Here is a 19,529-nt window from a genome sequence, read left to right as displayed (position 1 = left end):
GTTCAAATGGAAGTGATTTAATTTCTTGGTAGGGCACTGGTAGACTGTCCATGTTTCACAGGCATACAACAGTGAGGTCAGCGCAATGCCTCTGTAGACCTTCAGTTTGGTACTCAGTCTAATATCTCTTCTGTCCCAAACTTTTCTTTGGAAACTCCCAAACACTGAGTTAACTCTGGTAAATCACGCATCAACTTCATTGTCAATATGTACATCCATGGAAAGTACACTACCAAGGCAAGTGAACTTATACAAAGAATTCAAAACTTCTCCACTTGCTGTAATTAATGATTCCATGCATGGATGGTGTGGTGGTGGCTCATGGAGCACCTGCATTTTTTTGGTGTTAAATTATTAGGCCAAAATTACCACAGGCAGCAGAGAATTGACACATATTTTGTTGCATCTCAGATTCAGAGGCTGTATGGAGTGCACAATTATCTGCAAACAGAAAATCATACACCAGCACTCCCTCCACTTTGGTCTTGACTTGTGGCCTTTTCAAACTGAAGATCATACCATGAGTATGGTAGTTGACCTTGATGCCATGTTCATCCATTGACAGCATTTGACAACATGGCTGAAAACATCATACTAATAAGCATGGGAGCAAGTACACAGTCCTGTTTCATTTCCATTGGTGACTAAGAAGGCTCGAGAGCATTGTCCACTATCCAGAACCCAGGCAAACATTCATCATGAAGGTGACTTACGATTTTGATGAATTTCTCTGGGTAACCAAATTTTGACCTAATTTTCCATAAGCCCTCAGGACTAACAGTGTGAAAGGCCTTGGTCAGATCTTGTAGCTCTGACCATCCCTTGAGTACTTAAAGAAACCTATTCATTGAATGGGTAATTTTCACTCAAAGTGAGAATGTGGTAAGACCTTAGCCTGAAAGGACCAGGGTCTCGCATTTCTTCCACATCCATCTTCAGTTTTGCTGCTGAATATAAACCCAATGGACCCAGATGACTCAGGAGTAGAAAGTGAGTTTGGTGGCCTTTCACAGCTCTTCCACACTCAAATCAAAGTCAAATGAAAGTGATGTCATCATTGTGATATCACGGTCCTCTGGGAGAATGAAGGAGAACAAAGCACAATTCCTTAGTTATATATCCTCCAACTATTTTCAAGGCCATTTTCTTTTGTAATGTACTATTTCACATTTTCTGTTTTTCCATTTTGACTTTATTTTTTGTAGATGTCTCCTGAATTCATTAGCTTCCACTTGCCAATTGCAATTTTTAAGCAATTTTTTTTATTTTTATTATTGTTTTATTTGTAATCAGTGTTCTACAATCAATTCCATATACTTTAGATTTTTCCCCTCCCTCCCCCTTCTTACATCCTCCCCTCTCCCTCCCCAAGATGGTGTACAATTTTATATAACTTCTACACATGCCTTCCTATTAAACACATTTTCACCTTAGTCATATTGCACAGAAGAATTAAAGTGAATGGGAGAAATCATAAAGCAAACCAAAATATAATACAAAAGAAAATGATCTGTTACATTCTGCGATTAAATTCCATAGCTCTTTCACTGAATGTGGAAGGCATTTTGCCTTAAGAGATCACTGGGAATTTTTAAGTCCTTGCATTGCAATGAAATTCTAAGTCTATCAGAAAAAATCCTGGCACACTGTGGTTGTTGCTGTGTATAAAGTGCTGGTGGTTCTGCTCCTTTCACTCAGCGTCAGTTCAAATAAGTCTTTAGAGGCTTCTCTGAAGTCTTCCTGTTCATCATTTATTAGAGCACAATAGTATTCCGTTACATTCATATACCACAACTGATTCACCCATTTCCCAATTAACGGGCAACACATTGATTTTCAGTTTTGGGCCACCACAAAGTGTGCTGCTATAAATATTTTTGTACATGTGGGACCCTTTCACATTTTTATGATCTCTTGGGAAAAGAGTCCCACAAAGGGATATTGCTGGGTCAAGGGGTATACACATTTTCTAGCCCTTTGGGTGTAGTTCCAAATTGCTCTCCAGAATGACTGGATCAACTCACAGCTCCACCAACAATGAAATAGTGTTCCAACACTCCCACATCTTCGCCAACGTTTACATCTTCCTGTTCTGTCATGTTGACCAATCTGATAGGTGTGATGTGGTATCTCAGAGTTGTTTTGACTTGCACCTTCCTAATCAATAGTGATTTAAAGCATTTTTCATATGACTATAGGTAGCTTTGACTTCTTCCTCTGAAAACTGCCTGTTCATATCCTTTAACTATTTATCAATTGGGGAATGACTTGTATTCCTGTACATTTGATTCAATTTTCTACATATTTTAGAAATGAGACCTTTATCACGGACACTAGTTGCAAAAATTCTTTCCCAGTTTTCTACTTTCCTCCTAATATTGGTTACACTGGGTTGGTGTGTGCAAAAACATTTTAATTTGATGTAATTAAAATTACCCATTTTGCATTTCATCATGTTTCCTATTTCTTGTTTAGTCAAATATTCATTCCTTATATATAAATCTGATCAATACATTCTTCCTTACTCCACTAATTTGTTTATAGTATCAGTCTTTATACCTAGATCATGCACCCATTTGGACATTATTCTTGTGTACAGTGTCAAGCATTGGTCTGTGTCTAGTTTCCACCATACTGTTATTCAGTTTTCCCAGCAATTTTTGTCGAAGAGTGAGTTCCTATCCCAGAAGCTGGGTTTCTTGAGTTTATCAAACAGTAGATTGCTATATTCATTGACTACTGTGTCTTGAGTAACTAACCTATTGCACTGGTCTACCATTGTCTTAGCCAGTATTAAGTGGTTTTGATAATTGCTGCTTTATAATACAATTTAAGATCTGTTAGAACTAGGCCACCTACACTAGCATTTCTTTACATTGCTTCCATTGATATTCTGGACCTTTTGTTTTTCCAGGTGAATTCTAATGTTATTTTGTCTAGCTCTACAAAATAATTTTCTGATAGCTTGATTGGTATGGCACTGAAGAACAAAAATAAATTAGGTAGAATTGTCATTTTTATTATATTGGCTAGGTCTACCAACGAGCAAATGATGCTTTTCTTCTTACATAGATCTGATTTTGTTTGTGTGAACAGTGTTTTGTAATTGTCTTCATATAGTCCCTGGATTTGTTTTGGCAGGTAGACTCCCAAATATTTTATAGTGTCTACAGTAACTTTAATTGGGATTCTCTTTCTATCTGTTGCTGTTAGGCTTTGATAGTAGTGTATAGAAATGCAGAAAATTTATTTTTTCACCCCTGATCTGATTGAAAATGCATCTAGCTCACCCCCATTGCATATAATGCTTGCTAAAGGTTTTAGGTAGTTACTGCTTATAATTTTATGGAAAGTTCTGTTTATCCTTATGTTCCCCGGTTTTTTCAATAGCAATGGGTGTTGTATTTTGCCTGAAGCTCTTTTATGCATCTGTTGAGACAATCATGCGGTTTCTGTTAACTTTGCTGTTGATATGATAAATAATATTAATAGTTTTCCTAATATTGAAATAGCTCTGCATTCCTGGTATAAAACTCACCTGATCATAATGTATTATTCTCGTGATTAGTTGCTATATTATTTTTGATAAAATCTTATATAAAATTCTTTCACCTATATCCATTAGAGTAATTGGTCTAAAATTTTCTTTCTGTGTTTTGCATCCTTCTGGTTTAGGTATCAAAATCATATTTGTATCATAAAAAGAATTTGGGAGGACTCCCTCCTCAATTTTCTAAAATAGTCTATATAGTATTGGAATTAATCGTTCTTTAAATGATTGAAATAATTCACTTATGATTCCATCTGGCCCTGAAGATTTTTTCTTAAGGTGTTAACTGATGGCTTCTTCAATTTATTTTTCTGAATTCAGGTTATTTAAGTATTCAACTTCCATTTCTGCTAATTTAGGCAATTTGTATCTCTTAAAATATTCATCCTTCAGGAAAGAGCCAAAATGGCAGAGCAGAAAGAAACACATATGGTGGCTGTCCCCACACAGCCCATAAAATACCTATGGAGGGGGACTCTCAACAAATGTTGGAGCAGCAGAAGTGGAGAACAACAGAGTGGAGGAGATTTTCAGACCAGGGTGACCTGAAAAGCCCATGGGAAACCTCCATTACACCGGATACGGAGCAGAGCCCAGCCCAGCCTTGGCCACACAGCGTGGTGTGGCTCTGGGAGGAGGACACCTTGGGGACGGAATCTCTAATCACAGCAGGGGGTCTGCAGATCCCTCAACACACAGGCCCCAGAGGTCAGTAATGGGGTTTTTTCAGCTGACTCGGAAGAGGAAAGAGCCTTCCCATAGTTCCAGCCTCAGGCAGTGGCCACAGAGGCCACATCAGGCAGGTGATAGCAGTTCCCACCACAGGCCCTACAGCAGCCAACATCCATTGTTGGATCATAAAAACCCTAGGGGCACTGAGGAGCTGATTATTACCTCAGCCCTGTGTAGAGGGAGCTGATCTTGCACTGAATGGCTACAGAACTGGAGGCCAGGAGGCTGTGGAGAGGAAACTGCTAAGATTGTGGGCACAAAAATGTCTTTCTGCTCCCAGACCACTGTACACACTTGATTGTGCCACTTGGGAGGAACTGAGATCTTACAGATTCCCAGAGTATACGCTACTCTTGACAAAGGACCCAAAAATCAAGTAATTTGTGGGGAAAATGCCCAAAAAAGGGAAAAAAGTAAGACTATAGAAGGTTACTTTCTTGGTGAACAGATATCTTCTCACATCCTTTCAGATGAAGAAGAACAATGCTTACCGTGAGGGAAAGACATGAAAGTCAAGGATTCTGTATCTCAAACATCCAAAACAAATATTCAGCAGTCTCAGGTCATGGAAGACCTCAAAAAGGATTTTGAAAATCAAGTAAGAGAGGTGGAGGAAAAAGTGGGAAAAGAAATGAGAGAGATGCAAGAAAAGCATGAAAAGCGGATCAGCACCCAGCTAAAGGAGACCCCCAAAAATGCTGAAGAAAATAATACCTTTAAAAATAGGCTAAAGAGATAACACAAGCACTTATCCATTCTTGACTGATTTCTTTTTATCCCCCCACCATGGTCTTTCAAAGTTCAATTTCTCAATGATCGTCCTTTAGAACTTTATGTACCCTGAAAAGTAGTTCATTTAGGATGGGAAATTTTGTGGATTCTATATCTGTGACTTCCAAAATATTCAGCATCTCAACTACTCATTAGCCATTTGTTTTATTTTACATGTCAAAGTTTCTCTTCATTATAAAAGAAAACTGAATATTTATAAGAAGGGAGTAGATATAATTTCTCTTTTCCTATTTTCATGTTTATAACAAACTCCACAAGTATTCTACTCTTCTTGATAACTAGCGGCCTCTTGAGTATAATAAACAAAAGAGAAGAAAATAATTCTTTAAAAATTTGAGTGGAACAGATGGAGACTAATGACTTTATTAGAAACCAAGAAATCACAAAACAAAACCAAAAGAATGAAAAAATGAAAGATAATGTGAAATATCTCATTTGAAAAACAACTGACCAGGAAAACAGATCCAGGAGAGACAATTTAAAAATTATGGGACTACCTGAAACCATGATCAAAAAAAGAGCCTAGACATCATCTTTCATGAAATTATCAAGGAAATCTACCCTGATATTCTAGCAGCAGAGGGCAAAATAAATATTGAAAGAATTCACCGATCACCTCCTGAAAGATATCTAAAAAGAGAAACTCCTAGGAATCTTGTGGTCAAATTCCAGAGTTCCCAAGTCAAGGAGAAAATATTGTAAGCAGCTAGGAAGAAACGATTCAAGCATTGGGGAAATACAGTCAGGATAACTCAAGATCTAGCAGCTTCTATATTAAGGGATTGAAGGGCGTGGAATATGATATTCCAGAAGTCAAAGGAACTAGGACTATAACCAAGAATCTCGTACCCACCAAAACTGAGTATAATACTTCAGGGCAAAAATGGTCTTTCAGTGAAATAGAGGACTTTCAAGCATTCTGGATGAGTAGACCAGAGCTGAAAAGAAAATTTGGCTTTCAAACACAAAAATCAAGAGAAGTATAAAAAGGTAAACAGTAAAGATAAATCATGAGAGACTTACTAAAGTTGAACTATTTACATGGAAAGACAATATTTGTAACTCTTGAAACTTTTTTCAGTGTCTGGATAGTTGGTGGGATTACACACACACACACACACACACACTCACACACACACACAGAGCGCAGGGTGAATTGAATAGGATGGGATCATATCTTAAAAAATGAAATTCAGAGGTGAGAGAGAAATATATTGGGAGGAGAAAGGGAGAAATGGAATGGGGCAAATTATGTCTCATAAAAGAGGCAAGTAAGACTTTTCAGTGGAGAGAAAAAGTGGGGAGGTGAGAGAAAAACATGAAGCTTGCTCTCATCACATTCGATTAAAGGATAGAATAAAATGCGCACTCTTTTTGGTAGGAAAATCTATCTTATAATACAGGAACGTGGGGGAGAAGGGGATAAGCAGGGCGGGAGGGATGATGGAAAGGAGGGCAGTGGGAGGAGGGAGCAATTAGAATTCAACCCTCTTGGGGAGGGATGCGATCAAAAGAGAAAAAAATAACAGGAGAAAATCTCACAGTTGTGGTGGAATTCATTCTCCTTGGATTTTCTGAGCAACCCAAACTCCAAGGGATTCTTTTTCGAACATTTTTGGTCATCTACTTGAGTATTCTGACAGGAAATGGTCTCATCATCGTTATAACCAAAGTGGATCCAGCTCTCCAAATGCCCATGTATTTTTGTCTTGGAAACTTTTCTTTCTTGGAAATATGTTACACATCAGTCACCCTCCCCAGAATGCTGACAAATATTTGGACCAAGAACAGAAATACAACTTTTTTGTCCTGTGGCATACAACTTGGATTTCTCCTTTTCCTAGGAGTCCCTGAATGTGTCTTCCTTGTTGTGATGGGATATGACCCTTATGTGTCTATTTACAAGCCTCTCTATTATCCTCTAATCATGAACCGCAAAATATTTGTCAAGCCAGTGACTGACTCCTGGACCACTGGAATCCCAGTACAGATAGCACAGACTTGCCGGACTTTCTCTTTACCATTCTGTGGTTCTAACAAACTCAATCATGTTTTCTGTGATCTCCGCCCATTACTGAGGGTAGCCTGTTGGGATACCTTTTTCTATGAGCTCTCTCTCTATGCTGGTACTATATTGTTTGTCATGGTTCCTTTTCTGCTGATACTCTGATGGTATATAAAATTCATTTCTACCATCCTAAAGCTCCCATCAGCCACAGGAAGGTACAAAGCCTTCTTTACTTGCTCTTCTCATGTCATGGTTGTTGGCTTATTCTATGGGCCTATAGTTATTACATACTTACAGCCTAAGTCTAGCCACTCAACAAATGATAAATTTTTCTTTCTCTTGTACACAATTTTGACTCCTATACTTAACCCTCTAATATATACTCTAAGGAACAAGAATGTCACTGTTGCACTGAAAAATTACTACCTAAATGTGGAGGGACAAAGAATAGTGAAGTCCTTGTTGCGTTTTAATTTATGTCATCATTTATATTGAAAGAAAGCTAGGTGCCTCAGTGGGTAGAGTGCTAGGCCTGGAGTCAGGAAAACCTGAATTCAAATCTGGCCTAGCTATGTGATCCTGGGTAAGTCACTTAACCTTGTTTGCCTCAGTTCCTAGAGGAAAAGATGTCAAAACGCTCCAGTACTTTCGCCAAGAATTCCCTAAAATGGGGTGAAAAAGAACCAAACACAACTGAAAACACTGAATAATTCCTATTGAATTCAAAATCTCCAGGTCTTTCCTACATATTCATGAAAATTTTTCATTCAAAAGTCATTCTTTCCAATTTCTTTCACATTCTAAGCATCATGTAAACTCTACATTACATCAAAAATGCAAAGTTAGTTTTTCTTTAATATTCTAGCAATGATCTCTCATAATCTGAAATAAAGTGGTAAACTAAAGCCATTACCCAAATAATCTAGTGCTTGACAGATATATTTCAATATTTTCAACTTAGAAAATTGACCATACTTCATGAATTCTGCTCAAAATAATACAATTAAATAATTAAGTCTAAAAGACAAGTAATTGATGAATCTGTAAGAAAAATGTAATCAAATAGTAATGGAAATGAGTTTCCATGAGTGTAGTTATGAATTTCAGTAGACTGCTTATTGACTTAGTTTTAAAATGTAATGTGATTTGTTTTATATTAACTTATTTTGTAAAATTCTTAGATTTTAGTTTCATTCAGATTACATTCGCTTTTTTAATTTGCCACATGGAGGCTATGAACCATGTATTTGACAGACAGCTCTCATCAAGACATTTTTACCATAGGCTAAGATATTCTGTTTTCTTTTCTTCTTCTCTGAGATGTAGTTACAATGCAAGTCAGAAAACAAATTGATATTGAAAATATTTATTTTATGTCATTCAATATAGTTCTTTACTTTGAGATAATAGCATCAACTGAGTATTAAAGACAAAAGTATTGGTGCAGAACCACGACTTCCTCCAAGTGTATCATTTGTGGTTCTATTCTTCTCATTTTTTTTCTATCCACAAAATTCTAAACCCATCACAAAGAATTTGGACAAAAATTGTATGTTTGTACCCTACACTCAGCTCCCAGAAATTTCCAACCATGGGACTTTTCAAGGGGTGTGACTCAATCTGGCCATAGGATATTTGGCTACCTGAAGAGTTTTCCGTGGAAATTAGCTATGGTATATCAAATCATCTGATGAGGAACTGATGTAAGAGGGCATCAACCAATCAGAAGTGAGACATCTATCTTTAAATATAATGACTGTGTGGGCGGAGCCAAGATGGCGGAGTAGAAAGACGCACATACATATAGCTCCGAACCCACAACCCACAGAACGGGTACAGGGGAGCAACTCACAGCGAATTCTGCACCCAGAGGCCACGGAATATTGGAGTGAGGGAGATTTCTGTTCTGGAGGAACCTGCAAACCTCTCGCGGGGGGTGCTTTGCGCTGCGGACTGGGCACCGAGACTGGGAGCTGAGGGCAGCCCTGCAGCGGCCGCGGCATTGAGAGGAAAAGATCCGAGCGGTCTTCAGGGACGGGACCTCCAGTGGCCACGTGGGTCCCTCCACCCACAGAGGGACCTGCAAACCTCTCGCAAAAGGTCCTTCGAGCTGCAGATGCGGAGCCCAGCCCAGCCCAGACCTGCTGCGGCCACGGCACCAAGAGAAACAGACCCGAGCAGGCTTCAGGGACGGGATCTCCAGCGGCCGCACAAGTTCCTCCACCCACAGGTGACGGGGGTCGGTGAGAGAGTCTCTTTGGCGGGTCAAGAGGGGAGTGGTGTGTCCCCATGATTCAGGCCTCCCCCAGAAGGTAGAAGCTGAGAGGCGGCTGCAGACTGGGGCTCCCCAAGCGGGCGGGAGCCTGGATCCATTGGGGAAGGTCTGTGCATAAACCCCCTGAGGGAACTGAGCCTGAGAGGCGGCCCTGCCCCGACCTGACCACCTGAACTTAATTCTCACACTGAGTAGCAGCCCTGCCCCCGACAAAAGCCCTAAGGCTGGAAGCAGCATTTGAATTTCAGTCCCCAAACGCTGGCTGGGAGGACCAGGAGGCAAGGTGGGTGTGAGGAGAATATTCAGAGGTCAAGTCACTGGCTGGGAAAATGCCCAGAAAAGGGAAAAGAAATAAGATTATTGAAGGCTACTTTCTCGGAGAACAGACATTTCCTCCCTTCCTTTCTGACGAGGAAGAACAATGCTTACCATCAGGCAAAGACACAGAAATCAAGGCTTCTGTGTCCCAGCCCACCCAATGGGCTCAGGCCATGGAAGAGCTCAAAAAGAATTTTGAAAATCAAGTTAGAGAGGTGGAGGAAAAACTGGGAAGAGAAATGAGAGATATGAAAGAAAAGCATGAAAAGCAGATCAGCTCCCTGCTAAAGGAGAACCAAAAAAATGTTGAAGAAATTAACACCTTGAAAACTAGCCTAACTCAATTGGCAAAAGAGGGCCAAAAAGCCAATGAGGAGAAGAATGCTTTCAAAAGCAGAATTAGCCAAATGGAAAAGGAGATTCAAAAGCTCACTGAAGAAAATAGTTCTTTCAAAAGTAGAATGGCACAGATGCAGACTAAGGACTTTGTGAGAAACCATGATATCACAGAACAAAGAGAGAAGAATGGAAAAATGGAAGATAATGTGAAATATCTCATTGGAAAAACAACTGACCTGGAAAATAGATTCAGGAGAGACAATTTAAAAATTATGGGACTACCTGAAAGCCATGATCAAAAGAAGAGCCTAGACATCATCTTTCATGAAATTATCAAGGAAAACTGCCCTGATATTCTAGAACCAGAGGGCAAAATAAATATTCAAGGAATCCACAGAACACCGCCTGAAAGAGATCCAAAAAGAGAAACTCCTAGGAACATTGTGGCCAAATTCCAGAGTTCCCAGGTGAAGGAGAAAATATTGCAAGCAGCTAGAAAGAAACAATTCAAGTATTGTGGAAATACAATCAGGATAACACAAGATCTAGCAGCCTCTACATTAAGGGATCAAAGGGCATGGAATAGGATATTCCAGAAGTCAAAGGAACTAGGACTAAAACCAAGAATCACCTACCCAGCAAAACTGAGTATAATACTTCAGGGGAAAAATGGTCTTTCAATGAAATAGAGGATTTTCAAATTTTCTTGATGAAAAGACCAGAGCTGAAAAGAAAATTTGACTTTCAAGCACAAGAATGAAGAGAACCATGAAAAGGTGAACAGCAAAGAGAAGTCATAAGGGACTTAATAAAGTTGAACTGTTTACATTCCTACATGGAAAGACAATATTTGGAACTCTTGAAACATTTAAAAATAATGACTGTGCAAGTGCCATGAAAGAGTTTCTTCTACCTGTCAATTTAATTTCTATTTACTGAGGAAAGTTGGTTCCCAGGTATTAGAAACTGCTAACTGTGCTAAAAATTTATCATGCTTAAAATTCTATGCTTGAGTTTCCCTTTATCATGAGATCTGTTTCCCTTAATGCATTGGAGAAGGAAATGGTAAATTATTCCAGTATCTTTGCCAAGAAGAGTCAACGTACATTATGGTCTAGGGGGTCATGAATATTTGGACATTACTGAATGAATAACTACAATCTGATTCTAATCCCATTCTTTTCATTGTATTATGCTAATTTCTGAAAAAGAATCACACACAATAAGTGCAATAAAAGGATCAATAAAATATGTAAAATACTGAAATGAATGCTTTGTCACAGATAGAGGTATTTCCTTTAATGATTAAGATTGCTATTTTTGTATATGTGGATAATCCTTGCAATTCTTGGGAGTGTCTGTTTTGAAGTTGTTGTAGGATCGATAATCAACTTATGTCATTTACCTTGCTTACTATTTACTTTCAGCTTGATATTTTCATTACTTTGTTATCTTTCATTCTTGCCATATGATCGGGATATCATCATCACCACCACTATCATCATCATTATTTGCCACCCTCTTTTTATTCCTCCTCTTATTTTTTCTCGTTTTCCTTCTTTTACTTCTTCATGATCTTTTTCTTGTTGTTCTCCCCTTTACATAATAGTCACAGAAGGTGAGAAGGCATTGATGAATGATTTGTCATCTAAATCATCATAAGGAATAAATGTATTCACATAATCACAGATAAATTGAAATAGTAAAGACATTTTGGGACCTCAGACTTACTCCTGTTTGAAATCATTTTATTCATATTTACATTTAAAATAATTAAATCCAATACTTTTCCTTTTAATATAAGCTGCATTAGTTAATTGATCTTAACGGTATAAATTTCTGATGATGCAAAACGTTTAATAAATAATACCTATTCTTTAGCAATATGAAGGGTGAGAATACACAGAGCAATTGTTTACTTATAGTAAAAAGACAATCATGAGGTCTTATAGGGACTTGAGGAAATTACTGTCATCTCATTATTCATTTTCTTTTATGTCTGATTTCATGGTGTAAGATGAAAAACAAAAATAATAACAACAACGATAGCAAAATGAGAGATAGATCCAAGTATTAGGTAGGAATACTTAACGCTTTTCTCTGCCATACCACCTCTATTATTGCTCCATTAAGCAAATTTCATTAAAATGTACCTATTAGGTAAAATCCTCAGAAAACCTTTTTGGCAATAATTTATGGAGATATATAATATATTAATTACTGTAGAAAATGGAAAAGAAAGATACAGCTTATTATAGTGAGTTTTGTGAAACCAGTGTCAAAACAACTAAAACAAAATATTATAAATTATATAGTATTAAATAGGCAAAATAGCTTACTAGAAGCAATCAAATAGGAGTTTATATTCTTATTAGACAGAAGTAGACACAGAACATATATTGTGTAAATAACATACATACTCTTTGGTAAGACAGTGATGGCACTAAAAGGAGATGAATCTCTCATTCTGAAAATTTAGCTTTATGTCTGCTAAGTTCTGGACTCTAAATTTCAATAATCCTTCTTCTGCCTATTCTTACCATTAGGGATAATTGCACACTGTTAGTCATTGTTGGTCTATGTAATATGGGCCTATATTATTATCAGCCCTTATTCTGTACCACAGACCCATGTTCTTATGCATGTGTACACACACACACACACACACACACACACACATATGCACTCACACACACAGACCTGCATGTGCACACATGCACACACACACCAGTCTTCAACACATTTTTCAAAGGACTACACCTGTTTGACTGACTAAGTGATGGCAAGCATAGGATGGTTTCGAAAGTGAGAGGGAAAGCCAAGAAAGAATGAAGAGGTTCTGATGTGTAGATCTCAGATGATGAAGGTAAGAATTGGGAGAACAGCAAATGGATCTCCTAGGTCCAGTCCATACTCAAATCAGATGTCAAACTGACCTTCCTGAAGTTTATGTCTGACCATTGCCATTTTTTCTCTCCTTTCCATTCTCCACCTCCAGGATTAAAAAGAAGAACTTCTATCTGTCATCCAAAGGGTTTCATATCTCCCTCTTTTCTAGTATTCTTTTACAATCCACGCACATGGGGAGAGAAACCTAGATGGCAGAATAGAAAGACATATACACACTAGCCCTTCCCCCACAGCCCACAAAATACTCGTAAAAAATGACTCTCAATAAATTCTAAAGTAACAGAAGTCACAGAACGACAGAGTGAAAGAGATTTCCAGCCAAAGGTAACCTGGAAGGCTGACAAGAAATATCTATCCCACAGACCCTGAGCTGAGCAGAGCCCAGACCTGGCCATGCAGCATGGGGAGGAACAGGACCTGAACAGGTCTCCAGGGCAGAATCCCCAGAATGGAGGGTCCCAGATACCTCAACCCACAAGGAACAAAGAAACCTTCAAAGGTCAGTGTGGGAGGACTTTCCCAGCTGGGCAAGAGTGGAACAGGGTCCCTCTGGAACTGCCCCGGTGCAGTGGCATAGGCAGTAGTGGCAGCAGTAGGTGACAGGCAGCTATGGTGGCCAGAGAAACAGTCTGAGTACATTGTCCCAGCAGCTCAGCTTAACGCCTCTGGAGAACTGATCAGGGAATGTGAAGCTCAGCCCTCAGTGGAGACCCCACCCCTGCATAAAGCCCCTGGAGGAACTGAGCAGCTGATCTGAACCTCAGTCCTGAGTGGAAGCCCTGCCCCCACCCAAAGCCCCTGAGGGAATTAAGCAATTTATCTGAATCTCAGCCCTGAGCACGGTCCTGTGGGCAGGAGGAGCACTAGGACCCTCCTCTTGGCAACAGATTCAGAAATCAAGAAACTGGCTGGGAAAATGCCCAAAAAAGGGGAAAAAAACCACAAGATCATGAAAGGTTACTTTCTTGGTAAACAAGTATCTCCTTCTGTCCTTTCAGATGAGGAAGAGCAATGAATACTGTCAAAGAAAGTCAAGACTTCTGCCTTCAGTACCTCCAAAATGAGTATGAAATGGGCTCAGGCCATAGAAGAGCTTAAAAAATTAGTCAGCAGCTTGATAATGGACAATTAAAAATTCTGAGGAAAATAACACCTTTAAAAGTAGGCTAACTCAATTGGAAAAAGAGGTCCAAAAATCCGATGAGGAGAAGAAGCCTTTAAAACGTAGAATTAGCTAAATGGAAAAGGAGGTTCAAAAGTTCACTGAACAAAATAGTTCTTTAAAAATGAGAGTGGAATTCAGAGAAGCTAATAACTATACCAGAAACCAAGAAGTTACAAAACAAAACCAAAAGATTGAAAAAATAGAAGATAATGTGAAACATCTCATTGGAAAAACAACTGACCTGGAAAATAGATCCAGGAGAGATAATTCAAAAATTATGGGACTACCTGAAAGCCATGATCAAAAAAGGAACCTGGACATTATCTATTATTAAATTAAGAAGAATAACTGCCCTGATATTCTAGAAGTGGAGAGCAAAATAAATATTGAAAGACTCCGCTGATCATCTCCTGAAAGAGATGCAAAAAGAGAAACTCCTAGGAATATTGTGGCCAAATTTCAGATTTGCCAGGCCAAGGAGAAAATATTGCAAGTAGCTAGAAAGAAACAATTTCAGTATTGTGGAAATACAATCTGGATAACAGAGGATCTGGCTTTTCTACATTGGGGAATTGAAGGGCTTGGAATACGACATTCCAGAAGTCAAAGGAACTGGGATTAAAACCAAGAATCACCTACCTAGAAAAACTGAGTATAAGAATTCAAGGGAAAATGGTCATTCAATGATAAAGAGGACTTTCGAGCTTTCATGGTGAAAAAAAAAACAGAACTGAATGGAAAATTTGTCTTTCAAACACATATGGCTTAAGGAGGGAATAACATGCTCACTATATTTGGTATGAGTATCTATCTTACACTAGAGGATAGTGGGGGAGAAGGGGACAAGTGGGGTGAGTGGGGTGACAGAAGGGAGAACAAATGGGAGAATGGAGTAACTGGGAGTAAACACTTTTGAGAAGGGACTAGGTCAAATGAGAGAATAGAAAAAATGGGGGGACAGGGTAGGATGGAGGGCAATATAGTTAAACTTACACAACTTGACTATTATGGAACTCTTTTGCAAAACGACACATATATAACCTGTACTGAATTGTTTGCCTTCTCAATGGGGATAGATAGGGAGGGAGGGAGGGAGAGAAGTTTGAATTCAAAGTATTAGAAACAAATGTGGAAAATTGTTTTTGCTTATAACTGGGAAATAAGAAATACAGGTAATGGGGTATAGAAATTTATCTTGCCCTACAAGAAAAGAGAGAAAATGCAGATAAAGGAAGGCTGGGGTGTGATAGAAGGAAGGGCACATTGAGGGAAGGGGTAATCATAGTGCAAGGTATTATGGGGTGGGAGGAGGGGAAAGATGGAGAGAAAAATTGGAACTCAAAATTTTGTGGAAGTGAATGTTGTAGTCTAAAAACTATTAAAAAAAAAAAAACAATCCACTCTCATGTACTTTACACTTCAGTATCTTGATCCAATTGCTGTTACTCAAATACTCTGTTACAATGATTTTTCCTTGCTATCTGTCTTTCAAACCAAGCATGCTGCAATGTTCTCTTTCTTCATTTCTAACTTCTACAAATCTAGGATTAAGAAAAACAATTTCCTGTGAATCAAATTCTCTAAATTATTACTTCCAAAATCAGGTCTCATTTGATTGCATTTAGAGATGTAGCAATATAACATGGAAAACATGGTGAATTTATTATCAGATATTTGTTCAAATCTTGGCCCTTTTCTCTGTGACTTTGGGTAAGTCACTTTAACTCTAGTTGAGCTAGATGACCTAAAAAGTTTCTTCAGTTTGAAATATATAATCCTATTTCCTGTGTCCTGATAGATAAGAACCTGGGGCCCATGTCATTTCCATGTGGAATGAACTCCCTTACTATAATACAGCAACAAACACATAAATCCTATAACAGCAAACACAACAATTCGATGAAATCCACATTGCATACTTGATTGGGTTTTTCCTATTGTTATTGCTTTTCATTTTATTAATGCTTCTTTCTTCTTATGCAATCATCATTTCTGGATATGCTGTATACTCCTCAATATGTCTTCCCTAAAGAAAGGCTTAAAATGGTCATTGCTTTCCACCAGGAATCAATTGTTGTTTAGCTTTATTCATATTTTAATTTCTTTTTGGCAGTGTGGCTGTGGTTCTTTTGATTCCTTTTTATTCTACCTTTCTTCATTTAAGACTTTCCACATTTCTCTGTATTCCTCAAGTTTTTCATGTACCATGGCACAATAAATTCCATCACGTTCTGATAGCACATTTTATTCAGTTATTTATCAGTTGGAAAGCACCTGCCTTATTTCCAGCTTTTTGTTAAGCCACAAAAGTGTTGCTACAAATAGTTTAAAATATTGTTGAATTTCACATTGTGTATGTGTGTGTGTGCCAATAATGGACTCCAAGTCCAAAACTATTGAGGATGCCAATTAATTGGGAGCCCTGCCCATTCCACACAATGCCAAATTCTTTTATAAGATTGTTGGCTTAATTAAGTTTGCTGCATCAATGAGGTATTAGTATTTTTTGTGTTTGTTTTCCCAAGCTTTCTTCAACATTATCTATTGCTGTATTTTATTGTCTTTACAGATCATAAACTTAATCCTTAATACTATATTACTTATAAAACTTTTCCTTGTTATTAGTGATTGGGAATATTGTTATAAGATGGTTATTGGCTTTATTTCTTCTTTTTACAAATATTGACATAACTTGATAACTTATTTATTAGTGAATAATAATTCAGGTGGGTTCCTTATGAACGTTGGAATTCAGAGTTTCCTATCAAAGAAATATGATGAAAATATTTTCTAATTTCATAGTTTCTATTCTTATTGCAGATTTTTTTATTCATTTGAAAGTTTCGTTATTTTATATAGTTAAAATGATTCTCTCTCTCCTTCTCTGTCTCTGTCTCTCTGTTTATCTCTCTTTCTCTCTCTCTCTCTCTCGACATTTTGATGTAGCTGATAAAATACTGGGCCTGAAATCAGAGAAAATCTTGGTTTAGATATGGTCTCTGGCACATCATTGAATACAAAACAATTAAGTTATGTTCTATGTGCCTGAAGTAACCCCCTGATATTTAGCTACTAAATTATGGGCAATTTGCACTTGCCATTGGTAAGGATATCCTTACATGGGTATTATAGAACCTTTACACATATCATAGTGAAATTCTATGAGTAATTCATTACTCCAGTTGTTAGTTTCATTTACTTAACTAATCAAGATAATCACTGAAACTTTTCTGGGAGGTGGTTCTATTGTTACCTTTAAATTTTAATCTATCTGTTGCTGAGCCATTCAGCTACATCAGGGATTCCTCTAACCTCCATTTAATATAAGCAAATGCTCATTAAAGTCATAAAATATAAGATAATTATACTCAAGAGGCCCCTAGTTATCAAGAAGGGTAGAATACTTGTGGAGTTTGTTATAAACATGAAAATAGGAAAAGAGAAATGATATCTACTCCCTTCTTATTAATATTCAGTTTTCTTTTACAATGAAGAGAAACTTTGACATGTAAAATAAAACAAATGGCTAACGAGTAGTTGAGATGCTGAATATTTTGGAAGTCACAGATATAGAATCCACAAAATTTCCCATCCTAAATGAACTACTTTTCAGGGTACATAAAGTTCTAAAGGACGATCATTGAGAAATTGAACTTTGAAAGACCATGGTGGGGGGATAAAAAGAAATCAGTCAAGAATGGACAAGTGCTTGTGTTATCTCTTTTGAGTTTGATTCTTGGCAAAAGGATAGGAATTATTATAAAAGATGAATTATTGGTGACCATTTCACAAATTATTATAGCACCAGGCTAAATAAAGAGCATGTCTAGCCAGGCTAACCTCCTATTGGTTTTGAGAACTTAATAATGTAGGAAATTTGTTGAGTGATGTAGAAATTACTTTCTGGCTTGGTGAGAGCCACATGAGCATCTACATGAGAAACTGACAAATTAGTAACCAAAGACATGTCCCATATAACTTCCCACAATTCTTTGCCCCAGATTTGCTTGCTATGAATATCGCAATTTTGATTTTTCCACATGGGCATCTATGTAATTAACCCATTAGCTACTTCCCATGAATCAATGAATATATGACACCATCCTCCTTGTTCTGTTTTGATAGCTTGGTGTACTGCCACAAGTTCAGCATATTGACTACTTCCACCTATCCCAGTACTTTCCAAAGTCAGTCTAGAACATGGGTTATAGGCTACCATTTTCCAATGTCTTTTGTGTCCCAAATATTTTGCTGTCCCATCAGTAAACCATGCATGTCTCTTTTTTCTTCAGTTAATCCATCATATCCCTCATTCCATTTTACCAAGGACTGTAACATCTGTTGAATTGGTTCACAGGGTGTATCATTTCCCCCAGTACCTATGTTTGCTATAGATTCATGTAAAACAGAAACTCCACTCTTACCTGTTCTAGTTCTATTCTGAATCTACCATTTCCATTTAATTATGCTAGCTTCCTGTGCATGCCCAATTCTATGAGAAGCTAGGATACTAAGTACCAAGCCTTAGTATTATCTCATAGCCTAAAGACAGTTCTTCAGTCTCTACCAAAGCCCAATATGCAGCTAACAACTGCTTTCAAAAGAGATATTTTGAGTTCCATATGAGGGGAATTTCCTAGACCAATATTCTAAGGGTACATTTCTGCTTTGTTGTTTTTGCATAAACTCCAGTTTTCAAATTCATCCTGTACAGTCACTCGTAATTCCATTAGGTCATTTTTCATAGGCCCAAAATCTAGGGCCAGTAATAAGAAATATTGGTAATGGGGTATAGGAATTTATCTTGCCCTACAGGACAAAAGAGAAGATGGGGATAAGGGAAGGGAGAGATGTTAGAAGGGAAGGTAGATTGGTGATAGGGGTAATTAGAATGCTAGGCATTTTTGGGTAGGGGGAGGGGAGAAATGGGGAGAAAATTTGGAACTCAAAATTTTGTGGAAAAGAATGTTGAAAACTTAAATAAATAAATTTTTAAAAAAGTATAATGTCAGCCCTGTCACGTGAAAGCAAATTTTCCCATTGTTTCAAATGTATCGGATAGTAAAGAAAGCATTGACTAAATCAATAACTGCATACCAAGTCCCATTATATTTCTGGATCTTTTCTGTTAGGGTAATGGTATCTGGAAAGGCAACATACAAGGGAGGAGTGACTTTATTCAATTGTCTATAATCCACTGTCATCCTCCATGTCCCATCTGACTTTCGTACTGACCAGACAGGATTATTGCATCGAGTGGTTGTAGGGACTAACACTTCTGCCTCATCATATTCCTCTGTAGTATTGGTAAATTTATCTTGCTAAAGTGGCACATGCTACTGTTTTAAAGTAATCACTTTAAATCTCAAACACACACACACATATTCGTTTATCTTAAATTGTTCCTTAACCCTCATCTTCTCTCAGTATTTTCATTTAT

At 37.7% G+C, this 19,529-nt stretch overlaps 1 pseudogene; it reads left to right on the top strand.

Moving 5' to 3' along the window:
* Window positions 1–6,575: 6,575 nt before the first annotated feature.
* Window positions 6,576–7,577, top strand: LOC140516728 (olfactory receptor 10AG1-like; annotated as a pseudogene).
* The last annotated feature ends 11,952 nt before the right edge of the window (window positions 7,578–19,529 follow it).

This window comes from Notamacropus eugenii, chromosome Y (genome assembly GCF_028372415.1).
Source record: "Notamacropus eugenii isolate mMacEug1 chromosome Y, mMacEug1.pri_v2, whole genome shotgun sequence".
Taxonomy (NCBI): Eukaryota; Metazoa; Chordata; class Mammalia; order Diprotodontia; family Macropodidae; genus Notamacropus; species Notamacropus eugenii.
The sequence above is the reverse complement of the archived record's forward strand: the minus strand, read 5'-3'. Positions and strand labels throughout refer to the sequence as shown.